Source organism: Xiphophorus couchianus, chromosome 14, assembly GCF_001444195.1.
Source record: "Xiphophorus couchianus chromosome 14, X_couchianus-1.0, whole genome shotgun sequence".
NCBI classification, from domain to species: domain Eukaryota; kingdom Metazoa; phylum Chordata; class Actinopteri; order Cyprinodontiformes; family Poeciliidae; genus Xiphophorus; species Xiphophorus couchianus.
Window position 1 is genome coordinate 13,597,273 of NC_040241.1, and position 23,987 is coordinate 13,621,259.

The 23,987-nt window shown below is 37.9% G+C and overlaps 1 long non-coding RNA gene across 3 annotated transcripts in view; it reads right to left on the reverse strand.

The window, feature by feature from the left end:
* LOC114157573 (uncharacterized) overlaps nucleotides 1–23,987 on the reverse strand; it is a 145,592-nt gene that overhangs the window by 100,462 nt on the left and 21,143 nt on the right. For all 3 annotated transcript variants that reach the window (XR_003598191.1, XR_003598193.1, XR_003598192.1), the window contains exon 2: nucleotides 11,500–11,613. This is a non-coding gene — a long non-coding RNA (uncharacterized LOC114157573). The remainder of the gene's footprint in view (nucleotides 1–11,499; nucleotides 11,614–23,987) is intronic.

Sequence of the window (23,987 nt, forward strand, 5' to 3'; positions counted from 1 at the left end):
CATATATAAACAACCTCTTAGGTGGGATTTGATTTCCAGGGGGAACAAGGAGTGTGCATGAGAGTGTGTGAGGCGCCCTGAGTGACTTTTTGACAGCCGTTTGTTTTTGAAGAAGCTTGCGGGTAATTTATTTATTTCTCTGACAGATTGGGCTCTCTTTGCTCTCCGTGTAGAAAAATATATATATATATCCTTGAGACCTTTTTGTTATTCATTGTTTGAGCAATGCCACGACGTTTTGTGCGATATTAACAAACATTTCCCCCACCTCCGACTTACATCCGCCGGCAGTAATATTTAATACATTTGCCTTTCTAATACGATATGGTGGAAGATAATAAATGAGCTAATGTGACCAATGAATATCACACCCACTTTCACAATGCTGATTAAGAATTAACTGCTTCAGCTGACACTTAGGCTTCTGAGCCAATTTGCTTTGGTAATTGAAGGAGATGAAACTGTGAGCACAACAGACTTGAGGCATTCTGTTGATTAGAACTGATGACTGCATTCAGAGTCTGCGCTTTTTTCGTTGTTGTTGTTGCATGATGAAACACCTGCAGAGCATCGCAGGCTGCTCACTTTTTATCCTATATATCAGAATATATTTTTCTCCTTGTCTACAATCTGCCTTTTGTGACCGTGGTAGTTTGTTTTTTTTAATACAGTTTTAAAAAGATTCCTTTTAGTTTAGCACTGCTTCACTATGAACTGTCCAATACTGCCTCTTCTGTTATGTTAGCTACTAATTTATGGCTTTTGGGAATGATGAGCTCTGATATTAAATATATCCATCCATCCATCCATTTTCTGTTCACCCTTGTCCCTAATGGGGTCGGGAGGGTTGCTGGTGCCCATCTCCAGCTACGTTCCGGGCGAGAGGCGGGGTACACCCTGGACAGGTCGCCAGTCTGTCGCAGGGCAATATTAAATATATATACATTACATATATATTTTACAGTGATATAAATTATAATGGATTTGAACACCTTACATAGGACCTGCAACTCAGAAAATACTTTGAATTGTGAAAGTATTTCCAAGCACATCTCATTTTTCGATCCAAATGTGCCCTTAAAAGAAAAAATCTCTTTGCTTTCACCACAAAGACTACCAAGGACCGTACCCACCCCTATGAATAAGTGAAGCGAAGGGTTACAATAAGAGGCGAAAGGATGGAATGAGATTCAGGCTTTTGTGAGAAGCAAATCTTTTGCAGACAGCCTCTATCTGCCAAAGGCTTTAGTCAATACAGTCAAGACTTTTATTAATTTCCATGCTCCACAGAGGCATTGATCAGGGCTTCTGTTTTTCCAATGATCTCATTTCAAGCTGCAACATGAAACTAAACGGTCAATACCGGCATCTTACTCAGTTCTCATTTTTGGCTCGTCCCCCGGCATGAAGTGAATATTTGTGACTCCATGAGAGACTACTTTGGTTTCATTTAGTGATAATATAGGACCGAGTGGCACTGAGATGTATAACTGGTTTAAAAATACAATTCACTTTGGCCAGTGCAAGTTAGACTGAAAGACAGGATTAAGTAAAGTACAAGTAAACAGAAGTGGTGCAATCAGCCATACCTGGATTTATGGGAGACACCCATTAAAAGATTAAGCACTGTCAGTAATCTCAAGATGTTGCTGCATCCACAAATGCAAATTAAAACCATGCAGGGGGAACAAGACAGGCTCAGCTGCCTGGAACTGACTCAACAGGAAACATTTTAGGAGCCTAGCACTCACACGGCTCCAAAATTAACTCAGGGGAAATTTGTAATTTGATGAGCTGTTTCAACTGAGGCGAAGCACAGGCCCCCCATCTTCTTTTAAAAACTATTAAATAAACAGTCACGTGATGATTGAAATACACTATATCAGGTTGGAAAGTCTAAATCTTGGTGCTACGGATTCAGGTGATGAGAACCTTCCACTGAAGTTTTGGTCCCATCACAGAGTTGCTGTAGGCTTGGAAACAAAGTGGACGATCGCCAGACGCGTCCACGCAAAGGTACTGACCACATATATACACTCGGCTGGCCGGAAATGGCAATTACATCAAACCGTTTTGAATCTGACACTAAGCTGATAATATTGACAGTCAGCGCAACCGGTCGTATGGACGCGTGCAGCCATGATAGTTGTGCTGTGCCTGCCCAGGTGAAGAGGAAATGGGACTAGGCACGTAATTAACTCATCAAACCTACTGACATCCACTCTAACTGTGCGAAATTAAGGAATTTGTCATGAGAAATTTAGGCCATCGGTGACTTGGGCTGAGATCTCAACCGTCCATAACAAAAAACTGTTTATTGACACCGACATCTGGAGCAGCATAAAAAGCAGCGTGATAGTTATTCACGTTTTCAAAAATTGTTAGCGAATTTTTAGACTATGCGCACAAAGTGAGAGGCGGCTTAATTCTTCCTGTACATACATGGTTTTTTTCTCTGTTCAAAAACAACCGTTAAATTACTTGGGAAGCTTTTTTTTTTTTTTGCTCTTCAGTAATGATGGGTTATGATGAATTTCATGAACCCTGTTCTAGGATGTCTCCCCTCTCTTTCCCGCTGAATTTCGGAACTTCCTTGACCAGAACAGTGCGGATACAAAAAAACAATAAAAAGATTGAGATATAATATTCCAAACGTCTGATAAAATATTGCCAAACTTTCAGACTCAGTTGTATACCTTTAGTCAAATCAGCTGAGCTCTCCTTGGTTTTTATTTATAAGACTTCTTTAAAAGAAAAATCTTTCACCAAAATAGTTATAATTTCTGACTTGAAAGACATTTTGTTTTTTACTTTAGCCTTTATGAAAGGACGAAGGAGGAAATGCATAATGGAACAAACGGATAAAAACGACAGGATCCATACTAGCTGCAGAGGAATGCATAGCTATCGCTGCCCCTTTGTCCACTATTTTTCTTGTTATCAACACCAAGACCATATCATACTGGAAAAAAGCAAACCTTAGCGAGGATCCTGCAGAAACTGCTGTGTGAGATAACACTGCAGTGAGGTGCCCTTTGCTTGCAGATAAGGCTTATAATGAGGTAAAAATGGGGGAAAACATTGGATTAATAATACATGGGTCATTTGTAAATCAATGGAGGGGGCGACAGTGGGCCAGTGAATAGGCTCGAGGATTTATTCTGATTACGGACTCGCAATAAAGAGCCATTTACAACCCGAATGGGACGGCAAGTAATTAAGAAGGCTGCCTTAAAACAAAAAGAGAAAGAGTTCTGTGGGAGTTCGCCGTTAACTCTGGGGTAGAGCCGCTTCGTGATAATAGCCACGTTGTATTTCACATGCAGTTGGTTGGTAGCGGCCTGGGACGGCTGGTCCTCCAGGGAGACATGAGGTAGACATCTGTATTATTCTAATATTGGGACTGCACACCAGGGATCAGCAGCGCTGTGAGGTGGAGCGCACTGGAAATGCATTCGTGACGAATGAGGTGGTTGAGCATCATAAACTAACATCGTTAAAAATTTACACCTCCAACTCTCCAACATTCCGAGCATTTTGTCAAACAAACAATCCAGCTTCACACCAACTATGGCTCATTCTTTCAGGTTACTCTAATTAACTTACACTTTATTTTAGCAGACTGCAAACGCATCAACACATCGACTGCGTTAATGTCAATCTGATTTTATCCCCCTGACGGAATGATGGATTAAGTGCTGTTGGCTGCAGTCGGCCGCCTCTTTAATTGGTTTGTCTAAATGTTTTATGAAATCAAGATGAAAATCAATCAAGTTCCCAAAACTGCTGATTCACCCTCAAACAGTGAAGGACGCTTCGATTGATTTAAGTGACCAAAAAGACCGCAAAGGTGATACATCCCTGCAGAGCAACAGCTCAAGGTTAAATGGTGCAAGCCGGGCGATTCTTTTTCTAATAAAAGGCGGAAAGGGGAACGCCAGCGCCCACACACTCAGGAGAGTCCTGTGGGTTTTTACTGCACAACACACTGCTGCAGCTGCTGCACTGCAAAGACGCTTTATAGATGTAAGGCACAGTACAGTGTGATCAATTTCACACTCTGCAAACAACTGACGGTTGTCACCAGATGAAAACCGTTTCACTATTAGAGTTTAAACGATTGCCTTTATTAATCAGCCCAATACTTAATCATGATAAGTATTTTTTAGACTAAATATTTGGAAGCAAGACAAAAGTTTGCACAAAAATAATGAAAGTTCATTGGTATGCTTTGCCACAAATTTGGTTATTATATAAAAAGTCACTTCTTAGTAGACTTTACTGTAATTATCAGACGTCATTTTTCATTCTTAAATGTACCAGCCTTGACAACAGAATGACTCTCAGGTGGAATTATTACTGAAGTACCACAGCAAATTAGGATTAATGGCAAAATTTGAAACTGTTCAGGTTTTTTGCAACAATCAAATTGCAAATTGCAATTCGATTTAAATTGTTAAATAAAATTACTGTTATAAGCATTTTCTCTAGCTGTGTGAAGCGCAAGGTCGATTTTGTGTTCAATCTGGAGAAAAGTCTTACAATGTCAGTTTTGTTCGGCTATTTCATATATTTGTGTTTTTACTTGTTGATTGGTTTGTTTACATGTATGCTGGTTTGCATGTTTGGCAGTTCAATCTAAATTACAGTGGAAATTGAATAATTTTACAGTATATCACATAAATCGACAATGAAACAATGAAATTTGTTTGCGACTTGACAAAATGTGAACAACTGAATTCGGTATAAATACTTCTGCAAGACACTGTAAAACATTAGAACACTTGAACTAAAGAAAAGCACATTTAGGAATGAAAGGTTTTTTTCAATTTTGCAAAGTGCTTTTTTCTCCAAAGTATTGCAAATGAGGGAGAGAAACTGTGTGATCATTATGATGACAAGGACACTAATTGGCTTGTGATTGTAAGAAACTTCCTGGTTCTATTTTGTCATTTCTTTGGGTTAGAGAGAAATGGTGCACTTTGTTACAGCTGGGGCAACAAACATCCTGTTGTCCACAGGATGTGAAATGACACTGATTGTTTGCCTGAGTGCTGCTGATGAATATGTGCCACTTTCAAATCGGTCTTTTGCATCCATTTGATTTAAATTTAATGCTGCAAATTTGTCACAATTTTGAAAACCACACATCATCCGCCCGAAGCATGTGTCTCTGGGTCTCGGTCCGCAGTATTATATATATAAAAAAAAAAACTAAAGTATTTCTGTCGGTCCACTAATCAATACACTTTAGCTCCAATGACATTTCACCATTAGGAATCCTACACAGAGGAGGATGACTAAAGTACAATGAAGTGGAAATAAACCCCACAATAAGACTGAAATGCTCAGTTTTATCTGGATACATTTTTTTAGGTCTCTGTGTGAGAGTCTAATTATGCTTTAATGGGTTTTGTAATTGCAGACAAATGGTTTATTTTGAATGAGGATCAATGTTTTTATTCAAATTAGATTGATTTCTAATTAAAAACTAACTGAGCATAAATCAGGGAATTGCCTTCTAATGAAGGCAACCAAAAGTAACCGCCAGGTTTGCAGCGTGTTTTGCGGGTTGCGTTGAAAACAAAGAGTTTTTGCTTACCGACTGCCTGCAGCTGTGATTCACACTGGCTTTACATAGCTTTTTTTTTTTTTTCCAGCAACGTGACATGTGCTATCTGAGATGTCAGCTGACATGCAAAGCCATTTCCTGCTTGTTCTATTGTAAAGCTCAGCCATGTTGAGCGCCTATTGTGTGGCTTCCTCCAAGTTATCTGTCAGGCCCGGCAAGCACCCTATTATTTTCTGCCATTTGACTGTCCTCTCTGCCACGGTGCAACTCTTCTGTCGTGCCATGCGATCGGTCTGATTCTTTTGGCATCCAGCGAGCGGTATCCAGCGATCTGTAATGGCGGTAATGTTTCCTGTCAGAAAACGGTCCCTGGGAACGGGGTGTAGGAGAGGGAGACAAAGCTAAACAGAAAAAAGAAGAGGAAGTATGAGCCTATTTGGGGGGAAAAAAACCAGTAACTTTCTGTCTATGAGACCGGTTTTTACCGATCCTCCCCCCTTATATTTCCAATCACTTTTAAACTTCTAAATTGTAAGCCTCTGAGTAACACATGAAGTGCGTCAGAACTCCTCTATGCACAGCCCTCCCCCTTTTTGGTCGCCTTCATTTTTCAGAAACTTTAGATAAAGAGGAGGAGATATAAATAGATTATAATTCCACTGCCCTTGCAAAGGTGATGTCTTTAAAGGAGATATTGTGACCCAGCTATTACTCAGTATAAGGCATCACTGTCACTTTATGCCGATACAGTCATAAAATGCCTCCATTGCTTGTTGCACTTTTCATTGCTAAAGAGAAAGGTCAGTGTTTAAAAAAAGGCCTCGTTTATGTCCAGTTTACAACGATTCATGAGTCAAGTCGAACCGTAAGCAATGTTTTAAGCAACACTTTTTATTGCAATGTTTTATTCTTGTTTTAGTACATGTTTACATTTTAGAAACGGACCAATGTGTGGCATACTTGTTGAAGGATCCTAAAAGGACATCAAAGACCCAATAAAGTAATAACTTTATGAGGTTTACTTAGCCAGATCCGACTTGGCCTAGGAAAACTTTAACTTCAGATGATATTTTTGAGTTGCATCCATCAGTACAAAGAACCAACCAGTTTTAGAATATTATGCCAACCATCACCTTTAACTATGATAATATGTAACAGATTGATAACAATCCCTAACAATGTTTATTATGGTTTCTGTTTTGTTTATTGACAGACATTTTGGAGACACTTTAAGGCTGTGTGGCAGCATGAATTGATCCAAATTCGATTTTCTTTTGCCCTTATACAACCTGTATCTGATCTTTTAATGACAGTCTGAACAACACAGATTCCTTTTTATTTTTTTAACAAATGTGACACTTGGATATGTGTTTCTAGATCCAATACGTATCGGATTTTCCAAATGTGACCTGTGCCTGTACATAAAAAAGGTCTCCTGTTTGGGACCTTCTGTTCTACAGGAAACAACAGGTTCTGGTTTTATCTTAGACAATGTACAAATATACTGTGTACATTTGGCCAATTAAAAAGTCGTAAAATTCTGAGAAAATAAGCCTTCCAAGGAGAGAAGAGATAAATCCTTCTGCATAAAATGATCTGCTGTGGATCCAAATGATAAGGCAGAAAATAATCAGTAAGGTCTTAAATCCTCGGCTAATAGCTTTGCACAGAGAGATGCAGAAACCAAGTTCTGTCTTTTTTTTTTTTTACTGCGTGGAAGGCTGCAGAATTAAGCAGAACATTAGTAGTTTACTCACATCCCCTCTGTTTAGTACTCTATAGCAAAAGTAAGCTCTCCTGCAAACTATATAAAAATACCAGAAATAATAAATGTTTTCCAAAGTTTGCTTCACGTCACCCGTGTTCTCTCTCTTTCTCGCTCTATTTCTCTCTCGCCTTTTCACAATGACAGACGTTAAACATTATATCCAAATTGGATCTGGGAGATTTGAGCGCAGTCTGCATCTGCTCTGAGGGACACATACACTGAGGCGGCTGATTGTTCGAGGAGGCACCGAAAATTGTGCTGTCATGGTAGAAAATGCTGAGAGATTAATATGGGCGCATTTCACTGCTGCCATCATCTCGCTTTCATTATCGAGTAACAAGCACCGGAGAAGGGTGGGGGGGAAAAAAAGAAAGAAAAAAGAACAAAATAAATAAATCCCTGCTTTGACGCGCAACCCGAGATGTGAGTGTGACATTATGTTGACAATTCAGTATGTGGATTCAGTTCAGGCAGATGCAGACGTATCAAGGCGAGCCATTACTGTCTTTAGTAGATTGGCTTAGCTTTGTGCTGAGGTGTAATTGCGCAGCTGTCTGGCATTATTCCCCCCTAACAAATTGGTTTAGGCAACAGAGCCTTCCAAATCTAACAGTGAGGAGGCTGCATACTGAGTCTCCATATGGTTTGCTTCTAGAATTTGATAATTACTTCTTTTGCATAAACTTACATTTATTTACCAATGTCAATGTTGTGCAGTGGCAGGTGTGAGAAGTGCAACATTGTGTGATCTTTCGAGGAAAGGTCAGAATGTGTCAACAGAATGTAATTTTTATTGAATGTTCTGTCTTTTTATGCAAGTTTCCATCGAGATGCAGTCGCTTGAAGTTTTAATCTATTCCTGTTTGTCCATCTGTCATGGGATCTCCTTAAGGACTCCTCACTTTGTGTCTTAATGAGACACACCTAATTTTGCTGGAACGAACCAGACATTAAGCGGCTAGTGTGAGAACTTGATAGGTTTATTTTATCCTAACCTGCAAAGAATCAGCCAGAGACAGAGATTAGTTTTATTTTCTTTTCTGCAGAATAGGAGAATTGAGAACAGACGCGACGAATCGCTGTCAAACACTGTCTGAAATCAATTCTGCTAGATCTTTCTTTGCATTTCTCTTTATTGTATAGAAAAAGGAGGTTGGGCTTCTTCACACAGTCACACAGAGAATTGACCAACCGTCTTTACATTCTGGAACCTCCTATGGACATGCCCTTACAAGGGCATGTGACTGACCACAACTAATCAGTTACATATGGAACTAATAACACATGAATGTTTAACGTTATCAGCTTCCAGGCAAACATCCTAAACAAAGTTAATAATATACTACAAAAGAAAGAGAAGTTAAGTAAATATAAAAAGAAGAATAATATGAGAGTAATAATATGAAAAGAATAATATGAAAAGAATAACTTGTAAAATAAACTCATGAGTAAATGAACAGGAGGATAATTTTTCTAACAGAACTGGCAATGGAGAAGGGGCTTTTGTTGTCTGTCTGCAGCAGCTGCAGGTTTTGCTTATATCATTCAGAAACAGGTACATGTACTCTAGATCTGTGCTGGACAATTGCACTGAGGAAATAATTTTTGCTACATCCACCCACACAATATGGCTCTAAAAGTCAGTTTTTACCATGGAATAAAATCACTAAACCTTAAAACCTTTCTAAACCTCCATAGAAGCAGAAATGATACGACTTTTCTGTCACACAGATTCTAATTTTGTTGTTAATACAATCTCGTCACAAATTTAAACTTCTCTAAAGGACACCGTTTTACAAAACTGACAATATCTGCAACCTTACACTATTGTGGTGAAAGTTGTAAAATAAAATATATTTGATGGTGAATATAGTGCAGTGAATAGAGACTTCAAATATTAATGCTTATTCATTTTTTCTATATAACATATTAAAGATCCAATAGTCTATCAGCATGTTTAAACCTTTAATACACACAACCCCCAACAATTTGGGCTGGGACCAAAGGGGGGTGATGAGGGCATTAAAATGGCTGCTCTTAGTGCAACCTAAACACAGTTTACCCAGTCCAATGTACTGAATTTAAATTTTGTCTGTTTCAGTTAAATTCAATTTAAGTTTCATTGCAGCAAACATGAAATGAATTGCGACCGCTAAACCAATGGACATTTCTATGTGCTGATCCAATCCTTATGTTTGTATCATTGCTCGTCTTGTGTAACCATGCTGACGACAGGTTTCAGTTTAGGATGAATTAAGTTTTTAATATGTTTTTAATATGGATATTAACCCTCTTCTTTCAGACAGTATGTAAATAGGCAAATAAATCATTTGTACATTTTTGTTCAACAAAATGATTACCTTAAATTGTTAAATGTAAGGTTTTTGATCTTAGACATGCCCCAAATCTAGGTATGATTTCTTTATGGAAAAAATAACCTCAGATATCAAGTCTCATTACAACAAAGCGCCAAATCATGAATCAGTACTTTGATTTTGTGGACACTGAATCCAAATTTGGTGGAATTACAAATGTGCTACTCTTCTGTAGTTATTTTAATCTTTAAAACATAACATCTGATTTTAAAGGACACAATAATAATACAACTAATCCTCATCATCGTAAAGTTTAAAACTTTTCCTTTGGTGCATTTTCTCTCCAGTCAGCACTTAGGTCTATTGGTTAAAAAAATATACATGTATGAAGAAATAAAGCGCAACTGATAACTGCAAAACTTTTGAAGCCTATTTTACACATTCATAAAAATGTGAAAAATACGCTCACATTTTCATGTATGGACCTTCAAATCCCTCATAAGATAATTAATCAATGTCTGCTGGAGAATTACTTTTTTTTCCCCTGAAAGGAGAAATATCAACAAACAATGAGTTTGTAGAATTGCACAATTTAATAACTGCTACAGTAAAATATTAGGCATTTCTAAAAAAAAAAAATATATATATATATATATATATATATATATATTTGTATATATCTACAACACATGGCAAAGCAGATAAATACTAGGGTGGAATTAATTTAGCACATTGGTGTTAGATCACATGGTTCATCACTTGTTTCTTTTGCTACTTTTTTCTTGCTGCTTTGTTGTGTACTTAATTTAAGCCATTGACGATTTAGTACAATTAGATCCACTTATTTTCATAGGAATTTTAAAATTGTTTCAACTGTTTGAAATGTTTTTAGAGAAAAACACATTTTACTTACGACACATTTAGTTTATTTAGTGCTCCTATTTCCCACTAAGGTACACTGCTGAAGTGGCCATAAGATAACACCAGACATGCAGTATTCAAAGAAAATCATTTTCAGGGAAACTCATACCCAATAGAGAGGAAGGTTTTAGCGTGTTAGCGAAGCAATGTGAAATGTAAATTCAAGATTTCCCTTTCAAAGTAGCTTCGAGCTTTAAGGAATTGCAAAACGCTAAAATCAAAGTTTCATTTCAGCCCGCTGACGGTAATCCTCCTCTCATCGCTTGCTCCTTTGAACGTTTTTGGTGAGGTTAAAAGAGGAACAATCGATAATGAAGTGAATCTGGCCACATTAGAGCCTCCATCTGGGATTTGAATGTTCTCTTCCCCCATAAATCCATAACATCAAGGTTAAAAATTGTGACAGAGCTAGAGGAGGGCCCCCCCCTACCCTCCTCCTGATGCACAAAAAGAACCAAAAACAATTCAGCACTCTCAATCATTTAGGAATCCATTAGTATCCATCCATTTTTCCTCCATCAGTGTCATTCAGAGGTGTTATCTCCTTGTGGAAGTGTGTCAGGATAATGACAGAAATTTACCTAAATCTCCCTCAACTCAAATGTCATTACATAGAGGCACTTACAAATATAATACTGAAGATATGTTCACTTCCGTCTCTAAGGTGCTGTGTTTTGTTGAATCTGGTCACGTCCACCCTATTCCCTCACCTGTTTTCTACAGGGTCACATTGCACCTCAGTTAATTGAGTAATTAAATATTTTTATATCCTTGCTCGTGCAAGAGGGGACAGCCATATAAATACTGTAAAAGCTGGGCAAAGTTTTAGCTTTGAAGGTCAACCTTGTAGTACTGACTTCTGTCGGCCTCTTAAATATTTTATTGCTTCAAAATGAAAAATAGGATCCACAATTCAAACATACCTGCAAGCCATTTGGAAAGCCTCGGCTCCAGTGTTTACAATAAACAGGGTTCAGTAACTATATTTTGTCTTCCATCATGGCGAGATCACAGTTTGTTTGTGTTCAGTGCTGATCCTTGTAAGAGAAACAAAATTTATCCACATGAATGACTGAAATTGATGACAGGACCTTAAAGATAGCATGGGGATGGGATATAATTTTTGTTTTAACTTGATGGGATCATAACTCCTTAATACATTCTTGAGAAACGAATAGAAGTCACAAATATTTGCTATTTTGTGCCGTGAATCACAGTAGCAAAAGACAAAACATAGAGTAGGCAAATTATTTAAAACATGGGTTTAAACTTAGACTCATATTTAAGTTTAAGTTAATCAGTGATCAACTGATTGAACCATCAAAACAACAAAATCTGCATACAGATGTGGTTTTCATCTTACTTTCTATTAGGCATTGACACCCAAGGGCAAAAGCAAGATGCTGAGGTTTTTGAAACACGAAAGTCACATTGGTAGACACCCCAAAATACACTTGCACTAGACAAAAAGATACAATGAACTTTCTAGGAAGACCCTAGACAGAATCGAAGAGCAGATACTGTCCTACCATAAGATGGTATATGTGAAAGAAGCATGGTCATAGGCCATGTCTCCTATCATGAAACAATCATTTAAAATTACTTATTTTTCCTGTACAGACAACAGTAATTTAGCTGCCCGTCACTGGCACTACAATGCCAAAAATGTTTTCTGTGGAAGAGGATGCTCTATCATTATCTACGTTTAGGTTGTGTAGGGGCGTCAAGCCATATCTGGTTATGTGGAGATCACCAGATTTGAATAAAGTCTCCGGGTAGTTTGAAAAAACTCTCTATTGTTCCGATTGCCTAAAGCGGAGAAACAGACTCACAGCATCACATTTCCTCTCGCATGTTTAATAGCGGACGTAAGATTTGTTTCTACACCTTTATCCTTTGCTTCACATTTACTGCAGAAAAACTCAATCTCAGTCTGACTAAAAGTACACAGTCAGAGTTAAAATCCTAGAGTTTAGCAATCTCTACATGTTTGTATTTGTGTTTGCTTTCCCCTGATGTGTCTTCCAAACAGTCAAGTGTCATGTAGACTCAGTCTAAAGGTTTCTATGGAGACCCAGTGACCCAAAGATGTCACTACCTGCTCTAGTTCTCTAACAATGAGTTTTGGAGACTTTTTTTTTCCTTCTTCTTTTTGACTTCCCTTACTATGCTACTGTGTGTGGTGGCAAAAGAAATGCAGGTATTTGTCCAGCCTAATGGCCAGTGCCGCCAGATACCAGAGTGGTCCTGTATCAAAAATTGTGCTGCGGGTGATTATTATGTGAAAAATGCTGTTTCTCTCTGGAAGAAAAAAAAAGTTGTACATCTCTTGGCAATAAATGTGGATGGTGTTGTTTTGGCTTAGTGTCTTCAAATGTGCACAGTATATAATGCTAACATTAAATGAACATGCACAAAATGTACCATTAAAGGGCTGAAAATTGGGTTTTTTCATTTTGTAGCTTTAAGATAAGCTACAAATATATTTGCGAGTGAGGTGTTTTACAATATATTATATTAAAATAACATTGAAAGCCTCTGGGATGATTCTAAAATGAAATGTAAGTATTAAACCCCTCGTTGCTTCTGTTGTGTTTAACAGTGTATATAATGTAGGGTGTATATATATATATATATATATATATATATATATATATATATATATATACAGTACAGACCAAAGGTTTGGACACACCTTTCTAATTCAATGGGTTTTCTTTATTTTCATGACTATTTATAAGGCAAGAAATCCCACTTATTAACCTGACAGGGCACCTATGAAGTGAAAACCATTTCAGGTGACGACCTCTTGAAGCTCATCAAGAAAATGCAGAGTGTGTGCAAAGCAGTAATCACAGCAAAAGGTTGCTACTTTGAAGAAACTAGAATATAAGGGGTATTTTCTGTTGTTTTACACTTTTTTGTTTAGTGCATATTTCCACATGTGTTATTCATAGTTTTGATGCCTTCAGTGTGAATCTACAATGTCAATAGTCATGAAAATAAAGGAAACTCATTGAATTAAAAGGTGTGTCCAAACTTTTGGTCTGTATTTTATATATATATATATATATATATATATATATATATACACAGAAAGTTCTGTTTTAATGTGCATGGTGCATTAAAATGCTTCGAGTGCTAAACCTGGATAAAAAAAGGTCACGTATAAATACAGTAAGTCATTTAATTCAAACATAAATTCTAGAAAGCCTGCACAAAGTTCTTCTGAGGAGGGTCAAACATCTCTAAAGGTGGAGTGAAAAGTTTCTCTGCAAAATGATGACAAGAATGAAAACTATGCACCGCTTAGAATAAAATATGTTAATAATTTCTATCTATTTGCAATTACCCCGCAGTGAAAGCTTGAGACCTTGAGAGACAGCTGTGCAGACAATAAAAAGATTACTCTTTGTGGAGCATTTTCTGATTTTTATCTGTGAAATGCACTATATAAATAAACTTTACTTACTATTAAAATTTAATGGTTTGTTTCATAGTATATATAATCATGCAGTTTCTCACAGTTTGGCTTTTAGGGGAAGGGATAGGGAAGGATTTGTTGCCTAACCTTTGAGGTAACAAGACTCCTGTTATCTATAAAAGCTAAATACACACATTTTAATGTCTCATTTTACCACCTTTAACTTTGATCATGACACTCCTTCACAGTGACATTGTTTCAATAAGCTTTTTCTGAACCTTGACCAATGGCTGTTCAGTCCCAGTTCCCGTCACATTGTTAGTATGACTATAGACTTAGACTGACTTTATTGTCATTTTGCATGCACAGGGTGTATACAGAACGAAATTTCGTTGCATACGGCTCAGGACAGTGTTTTGAGGTTCCAATGTTGTGAGGTTACTCCAGAATAAAATAAAATACAGTATAAAATATGAATATAAATATGAATATAAAGTATAAAGTGCAGGACTGACAATAAAATGGAAGTTACTTAGGTCTGTACATGTGCAAGGTATGAAGTGGAGACCAGATTTTGAGTGCAGTCCAGTTAAGAGTTCAGCAGTCTGATGGCAAGTGGGAAAAAGCTGTTTCGGAACCACTATTTTCTTACTTCCACTATTAAATTAAGCCATGGATTCTACTGTTGGTTTTCTTTTCCTTGATTTCACAAAGAGATTAAGGGATTTTTTTTTCAAACCACATTTCTTCCTCAAAGATGATTGTTCCCCATTTTCTTACCAGTTTTTAATAGCGTATTAGACAGTTCTCCAAAAGACCTGACCTATTTGGCCATAATATCAACATAATATCAACAAGTATGTCTGGAACCGCCGAATGGAGGATTTAAAAAATAATCACACTATACCACTGTTAAGCATGGCGGGGGCAGCATCATCCTGGAGGTCTGTTTTGATTGCACAGTGTGGTCGGAATAAAGAGGGAGGAGGACAAGATCATAACTCTTCAACTTCACCTTAAGTCAAGAGAGAACGCTGGCAGACACAATTTAAAATCTCCATTTAAAATCATGAGGCTATGTAAACTTCTGACCTGCAATGTAAAGATGAGCCAAAGCGTAAACTGATCAGTCTGTTAATTAATGAGCCAATAATGCAACCCCTTGAGTCATGTTGCTTACATAAGTAGAGACTTAAATTAAACACTGCCGTGCAGCTGCCACATTACACACCCGACAGCAAAAAGGCCCCAGCGATATTTCAGAGTCATTATTAAAGGTAAACACATGCGGCCTTTCTCAGTTCCGCTGCTATAAATGACCTGTTTGATTTAATAAGCAGCAACTAATGAATAAAGAGATAATTAACTAGGTAACTCTGTATGATCTCACCACCTCCCCGGAGTGCACTAAGGCTGAGATCACATTAATATTGATCCGAGTGAAGACTCCCTCCTCAGGTGAGCCAGACGAGACTGATCGGCCACAGAAAGAAGACCCGATATTAAACATTAATTATTCCACAGGCTAGGACTCGATCTGATTAATCAGCAGTTGGGGGATACGGGGATGCTGTCGCTTGAGTGGCAAATGCCAATATTCACAGTGTAGGTGGGGGCAAAAGGCCGGGGCGGCTGAGGATCAACAAGCCAATACGGAAGAACCGATTCATCATTCTGTCTGACCAATGTCCACAGGGTAAACGGCAGGATTTTCTGATCGGAGGCAGCAACGCAATGGTGAGGAGGGGTCAACAAGCTTACACCTCCCCAAAGAATGCGTAAGCATGCTAACAACTGCCACTTCCAGCTTTTTAATTACGACAGATTAGCGGAGGTGAGGGAGCTGCACTGTTACCACCATCCAAACTGCTGATGTGAGTAATGCTCCTCCAGCAGCAGTGCAAGTTTTAAAAGTAAAAAAGAAAAAAAAGATGTCAAATGTTACAAAGGCTAAATGCCATCATTTAATGCTCTTTAACAGCACAGACTCATCTCAATGACTTTTATTAAATATGTGGGACTAAAAGGTGCCTGAGTCTGCACTCATCTTCAAACAGATTGTGTACATGTTGAACCCTTTTGAATAAAAGTGACAAAAAGTGGACACATTTTAGAGGAACATAAATTATCACCCTCTTTCCTCAAAAAAAAAGCCCTCAGTTTTTTTCCAGCTTCCCACACTGCACACACATAGCATTTATAGAGAGCTTTTAACAGATTGCATTATTTAAAAAGCCAACCCCAACACACAAAAGCAATTTGAGAGAATAGCAGCAGTAAAATATAGCTTTCAGTCGTGGGCACGCAAATGGTTTGTCTTTCATCAATGCCTCTTTTTTTTTTTTTTCTGGCTGCTTCTGTCCTCTTGTCAGACACGGCACCCACCAACCCCCGTACCCCCCGGCCACCACTCCCAACCTGATGTAGAGAGCATCATAAGTGCTACTGCTGCACTCAAATACAATTGATCTTCCATCGGGTACACTTCAACCCAACAACCCCACCCAATACACACCCATCTGAGTTCTCTCATAGAAATTAGAAATGTCTTCATAATGAGTTGTAGGTGCACAGAGAAAGAAGATACAGTTTGGCATGCGTGTGTGTATATATATATATAATTTTTACTATTATAGTAAAAATAGTAAATATTTTTACTATTTTCTTCACTGTTTCACATAAGCATCAGTAAATATCAGTAAAATATGGTTAATACAGCAGAATGCGTGCAGGTTAGTAAGATATAGTTCTTCTTTAACCTCATTCGTAACAGAGATAGAGAAATGTCCAAATATTTCTGTACCTGGACAAAAGTAGCCTCCTAATAAATCGCTTTTCAGTTTTATTTTGCCATGTACCAAAAGAAGAACCTTTTCAACCTTTCCTGGAGATTTAAACTAGAATGGTTTTCAAAAGCAGCATTTGTTTGTTGTGCCATGAATGTTGTGTCATGCAGTCACAGGCATACAGATAATACCTGCCATACCTAAAAGAGAAGTAATAGTGTTTTCAGCAGCATTTGTATTGTTATCACAATAATACCACAAAGTATCATGATAAAATTCAAAGTCCATATAGGTACAATTACTAGTAGACCAAATGTTAATACTTTGCACAACCCACCTTTTACCATCAACTGTTACTCATCTTTTTTATCTCTGTAGCTTGTCAACTAGCAATTTGGCTGGACTAAACACACTTTTTGAGCTTGTTTTCTCTTACCTTGAGTATTCCAAACATTTCTGTTTGGACTTATAAGGGTGGGGGTGTTACATGCCTGGCAGGCTGTTTGTTTCTTTTTTCCCTCCCCCTTTGTTTCTTCACAGATACTAGGGAAAGCTGGTGTCAATCTCCTCTGATTGATCCTCATCAACTCTGGGCCAATCAGCATGCAGGGAGGCCTTATTTAAGCAGCCCAGCTGGGGAGAGCGGGGAGCTGGCTTTGTTACCTGACGCATGTCTTGTTGCTCTTTGTGTGAAGGTTTGTGGTGGGAGTTAGAGGGCGAGGTAAGTTTGGGGTACCCTGTACATTTCATCACGTAGGTGTATTTTCTGTTAGATACACTAGGTAAGGAGGTGGGTGCCACCCATGTAAAGTAAGATAGATAAACAGGGTTTTTGTTTTCTTTTTGTTTCTTTAGTTCAGACGGTAGTTAGGCCCTGTTTTGTTTTATTATTTTCTATGATTTGGCACCCCCCTAACCGCCCCTTTCTCCCCCACAGTTTGTGTGAGCCTTCCGGGATTTTCGTTATCAATAAATCCCTCTTTTTTACAACATTCACCTGGACTCTGTCAAATGATTGTGGCTGTCGTGTTACTCCCCTCCTCACAAAAAAAGGGGGGGGCCGTAACCCCCCCTTTTTTTGACTTTCGCATCCACCGGACACACTTCTCCTCCACCAACCTGTTGGCCCAGATAGACAATGGTACCTTTTCCAAACTCGCACTTTGAAAGATTGAGCGTCAGCGAGCCAGCTGAAAGATGTTTGAAAACCTCAAGCAAAACAGAAAGATGGGTAGACCAGTCATTTGAATATATCACAATGTCACCTAAATATACTCGGCAGTTTGGCACATCTCCCAGTACTCTATTGACAAGCCTTTGAAATGTAGCCGGTGCGTTACATAGCCCAAAGGGCATCACCGTGTACTGAAGAAAACAGTCTGGTGTAACAAAAGCTGAGATATCCGAGGTCTGCTTGGTTAGCGGTACTTGCCAATATCCTTTCAGCATGTCAAGTTTAGTGACAAATTTTGCTGGTCCGATGTCATCAATACAGTCTTCAATGAGGGGTAACGGGTGTGCATCAAGGATGGTGACAGCATTCACCTTACGAAAGTCCATGCAGAACCTTGGACTCCCGTCAGCCTTCATGTCTAATAGACATGGAGAACTCCATGGGCTGCAACTCTGAATGGCGAGTCCATTTTTAACAAGGTACTCCACTTCCTTTTTCATGATCTCCCTCTTTGTGGCATTGACACGGTATGCTCTCTGCTTTATAGGTGCAGGATTGGAAAGAACAATGTCATGAGACACCACATTAGTCCTGGTAGGAACATCCCCAAACAGACATTGGTAGTCTGATATGAGTTTTGTGATGTCCTCCACTTGGTCACCTGCTAAATGTGACAAATAGTCAGGCAGTTTAGCCAGTAGTTCACTATTACTAAGCCTTGCAACTTGTGGAGGATCTTTGCGTGTTACCATATCCTCCTCAGCTGACTTTGACACACAGGTTACATGGGAAATAGCTTCAACCCGATTCTGGGTTGGTTGGTCGGTCTCTCTTGAATGATACGGTTTTATCATATTGACATGACAGAGCCTGGTCTTGCGGCGGCGATCAGGAGTTTGAATAATGTAGTTTGTTTCACTAAGTTTCTCTTCTACCACATATGGTCCAGAGAACTGTGTTTCTAGAGAAGAGCCAGGGACGGGCAGCAAGATTAAGATTAAAGATACGATTTTTTTAAAAAGGTTTTTCTCTGTGAATATGTCACAGCTGGATTTATTACAACAGCTGGATTTATTATAAAGCTTTTTACACTTCTTTGACAGAGGTGCCAATGAATTTGGCCGGAACTGTGCGCAAACTTTCTCGAAACATTTGCACAGTCAGGCTTCCAAAAACATGAAGTGCAACTTAACAGAAAGGGTACACAGAAAAGTAACCAATACGTTTCTGTAGTCTAATTTATTTGGAGGAAGGCTTCAAATAAAAAAAAGGAAGACTTTGCAAATAGTTAAAATGCTGAAGTGGTGTAACCTTCAGAGATTCCATGTGTAAGCATGGCTTCTTTTGGGTCCATGCCAAAATGGCAAATTGAATCATGTTGCAACAGTGACACTGAGAGACAAGTTCAATATATATATGATTTATCTACTTAGACAAATGCAATCACTGTCAGCTTATTCCCACGAAAAGGTTTCCGCGTCTCCTCCTTGAGCGCAAATGCAGTTTGTACCGAATTTGATTTTATCAAAAAGTTTTTCTCCTCTCCCCCGTGGCTTCTGAAAATAGTTCTAAAAAGGATGAACTTAAAGTTGGTTTAAGTATAATAAATAATAAAAATGTGTCCCTGGAACCTCATAAGTAACAGAGATAGAGAAATGTCCAAATATGTCTGTACCTGGACAAAAGTAGCCTTCTAATAAATCGCTTTTCAGTTTTATTTTGCCATGTACCAAAAGAAGAACCTTTTCAAAATACTCAAATCAGGAAAAATGGCTACAATAAAGAAAAATATGAACACAGAGGCCCTTTGTTCAAATCTGTAACATTCTCAGATATCAATATTTAGTTGTTAATTTGTTATGAATGTAAAAAAAATAACTATAGATTTATGTGGTGCAGTATTTTCCAGTATCCACTTGTATATTGACATCTTCTCAGTCTTCTTCTTTAACATGAAATTCTAAGTAGATTTCCATGAAAAACAAAATGCTCAAAATGAAATCCGAAATAACTTGAGGCCTTATTTAACCACTATCCACCTAATGATCAATGTTTTGTGTTTTTTGCCTTAGTATAAGATTTTGAAGCTTGTTGCTAATTGCCAAACATACACTTCACCAACAGGGGGCAGTGTAGAAATGGGACACAATAATGATCAATCCCTGTGGTCAAGATAGTGAGAGGAGAATCACAGCGTAAAGATATGTGACAAATAAAGCTTGGTTCATGTATAGCGCCACCATCTTTTAAAGTTGCCACAAAAATCAGTAGCATTTAGCAAATATTTGTGAAAATCACTGTTTTGCTTGATGCTTATTTTAACATATAGACCCTTCAGTGGCTCCATGTTTCTTCACTGGGTGAATCTTCATCATGCATTTTATGAGTTCCACTCAGCCAGGCACTGACCTGAACTGAGAAATGAATGAATCAAATGAATGATTTGCTTCAGTTGGTTCACTCAAATGATGTGGTCATTTAAATGGACCATAACACTACAAGGGTGTAATAAAATCTCCTGATATATTGTGAAATTATGAGATTTTAACATTTTTAAGATGAATAATTTTGATAACTCAAAATATTCTGCAATAACAACTAAGCTGATATGAAATAGTCAAGTGAATAAATATGGTGTACTTTATTGAAAGGTACGCAACGAAGCGAGTACAAACCTGGTAGGCCAAATTGACCTGTTATTAGCAATAGTCTTTTGTGATTAACTTAATGTACAAAAAGCCTGGTTCATCCTTATGAAAATTCTTTTCTGATTTCCATCCACTGGTGCTTGGGGGAGGAATGTAGAGACCACATAACCAAAACCTTACGATCAATATTTGTCTTGAAAACACTTTTGAGACACTGAACATGCAAAGCAATGTAATGCCTGCTTTGCAACTTCCGCTCATTTACCAGTGTCTTCTCTGTAAATTACATTTGTGGGGGTGTATCCGCTGTGTCCCTCAGCTGTTTCTTCGTTTCTTAAGCCTTATTGAGCACAGCGAACAATACAGCCCACTAAGACGGAGAGGTTTGACTGCTAATAACACATTTTTATGGAGATAATTGCCATTTAAATAGGTATTGTTTGTTTCAACAGATTAGAAAATAAACTAAAAACATGATTAATAGCAAATAGCTACACGGAGTCATGGAATTAATCATTGAAAAAATATAATCCATTTGCCTCCCTAAGTATTATATAATCATTAATCATGTCATGAATAAATACAAAATGAGTTTTTTGTATGCTGTTGAAGGTTATTTTGAGGCTATGTACTAAGCTACTGTAACTTTTCATTTTCATAATTATTTTTGCTCATTTTCTCCAATGTCTTGGAAGAAAAAAAAAACATCACATTGGTTCTGACAGCGATAACAAAATGCTCCTTACATTTCTGACTAAAGTAACTCAAATTGGTTGCTAAAACCGTATCTTTATACTACATTTACAGAAAAATATCATAAATATGACACGGTTTATTTTCACGTGATCCAAAACGTCAAGTAATTCTAAAGAGCAATGTAAAATATTTTCTTTCTGAATAGAAAATAAGTGTAGGGATGAGATGAAAAGTCAATAAAATAGCCTCACATCTGATTTGGTATTCTGGTGTGGTAATCCGAAAGCCTCTTCTCCATTGTCAAGTCACACTCTAGCCAGTGAATGTCTGGTTTGGTTGTAGCCAAGTTGGAACAGTTAGTGTGTTCCTCACTATGTGGACGTCAATTTGGGAATGAACATGGGCGGGCCGTGAGCGCGCAGAGGTTGTTAGCAACGCTCTGATGTCATTTTGCGCGTGAGCGCTTGAGAGTTCGGCTCTCCATTCAAATCGGAACCTGCGTACGGTGAGCCGACAATTGCTTGTCCTCCTTGGGCCAAGCAAGTAGCTACAATCGTCGATGTGAATTTAAAGTTAAAATCTGTAGATGTGTGCATGCTGGCTTGCAACACAGGACAAGTTGAAACGTGTTTAGCTTTTGTCACCGTTGTCCCCATTACATTCTTTGGGTTTGGGTTTCATGCTGAGTGGCAAGGACTTTGGTCTGCCACTGTCATTTGTCACTCATCGTGTTTTGAGCCTAATAGGTGGCCAGTTTCTTAAGAATCTTCTGCTATATTTGTTGCCCCATCCAGTAGGTACTATATGTGCTCTTCCGCCACAATTGATAAAAAGGTTTGGACCTCAAGGTTTGTCCATGGAATTGCTGTTTCCTAGAAACATACAAGTAAACCCGAAGCCTTGACTGTGCCAAAGCCAAGGAAAACAGTTTTGATATGTCAAATAATTTATTTCCCCAAAGCTTATGTCATTAAAATACTGAGAAATATCTTCCCATGTCAATGTTATGTCTCGCTGTTAATCACAAAACACTATAACAACGTCAAATGTAACTAGCCACAGTAAAGAGAGTACAAGCAACCACTAAATGCTTATAGCCCTCCAATTTCTTCATGTTTTCTAATGATGTAACTATGAAATACTTAAAGTCTAAGGAGCCTCTTTTTAGTGGGAAACTTTAAAGTGTTTTGAATTAAGTTCATAATATGTATGGAGTTATGACTGAAGTGAACATTCTTTGAAATTTGCAGTCTGGTTGTTGATATCTTTCCTGTCACCTCCTTTGGACACAGATTGCTTAAAATACTTTTCTGACCTTTCCTTTGCATCTCATTACATTTCCAGTTGTCAGGCTGAGCTTTAAATAGGGGCTGAAAATAGGAGCTAGAAGACGTGGTGATGGTGGAATTTAGGTAGATTTTCTATTTACTCCAGCTCATCCAGCCACTATTTAGTGCCCCAATTCATTAAGCCCAGTGAACAGCAGCTGGAAGAGCAGGGCTCATCATGTTTTTTAACTCTTGGACAACACTCTGAATGATAAAGACAAATGTGCTTATTTCCATGCTCTAATTACATCTGCTTCAAATCCATAGTTATTTTCTCTGAAAATGAATATCCACATTAGATAAGTGGGTGATTTACGAACTTGTCTAGAGATTTAAATATACAAACCACAAAGGAGAGGTGTGGTAACAACCATCACATCGATTGCTAAAATTTAGAGTTCAACACTTTTCCAGGCAATGGATTGAGGTTATTAAAATCGCATAAAAAGGTTATTTTTAGAACAACGGCCTAGATCTTTCAAAAGACAAGGATAACTTTGCTTTCCATTGCCAAAAACATATGAACTTTGGGGCACGGCTTGGTCAAATGGGCTAAACAAAAAGGCCTTTCAAAGTCAGCATTAGCTAAATTAGAACAGTCCATTCAAATCGGAACCTACGTGCGGTGAGCCGACAATCGCTCATCGTTTGGTGTAACTATATGTTGGTTAAATTTTCAACATATAGTTACACCAAACATATTCATAATTTGTATATTCAGATTAAGAATGGCTTTTATTCAACAAAAAACTTTGTTTCTGTTAGATAAAACAAGGATCTGCCAGTTTTAAAAACTTGCATTTAGATCATTTATTTGGTGATGAGAACTAAGTTTTTGATGCTGGAGGGCCTCCTTGGTGTCACCGTAATATGCAACTTCCTCCACAGATCTGATTCAATGTGGGACTCTGATTGGGTCACTCTAATGCTATAACATCACTTCCAGGCAAAAAATAAATCTGTCAGAAATAGGAATTATTCTGGGCTTAAAGAAGAGATTTTATTTAGCTTTAAATTACTTTATAATTTTATTCCCTAATCAAAAACATATCTTGAGTGTGGCTTTGATTCTTTCATGCATTTTTGATGAATAATACTATTCCTGTGACAGCCATTTGAGGGTGCTGAAATGCTTCTTCTCTCAAAGTGCCGCCTAATTTAAGGGTATGCACACTCATGCAAGCATAGCCATTCATTTTTAATGTTTTATTTTTACATGTGTCCCTACGGGAGTGTCAAACTCTAGTCCCCGAGGCATGGTGTCCTACAACTTTCAGTTGAATAATACAAAATGTATGCCACATTAAAGGTGAAAAATGTTACTATACGATTTATCTTGGTTTTGTTTTATTTCT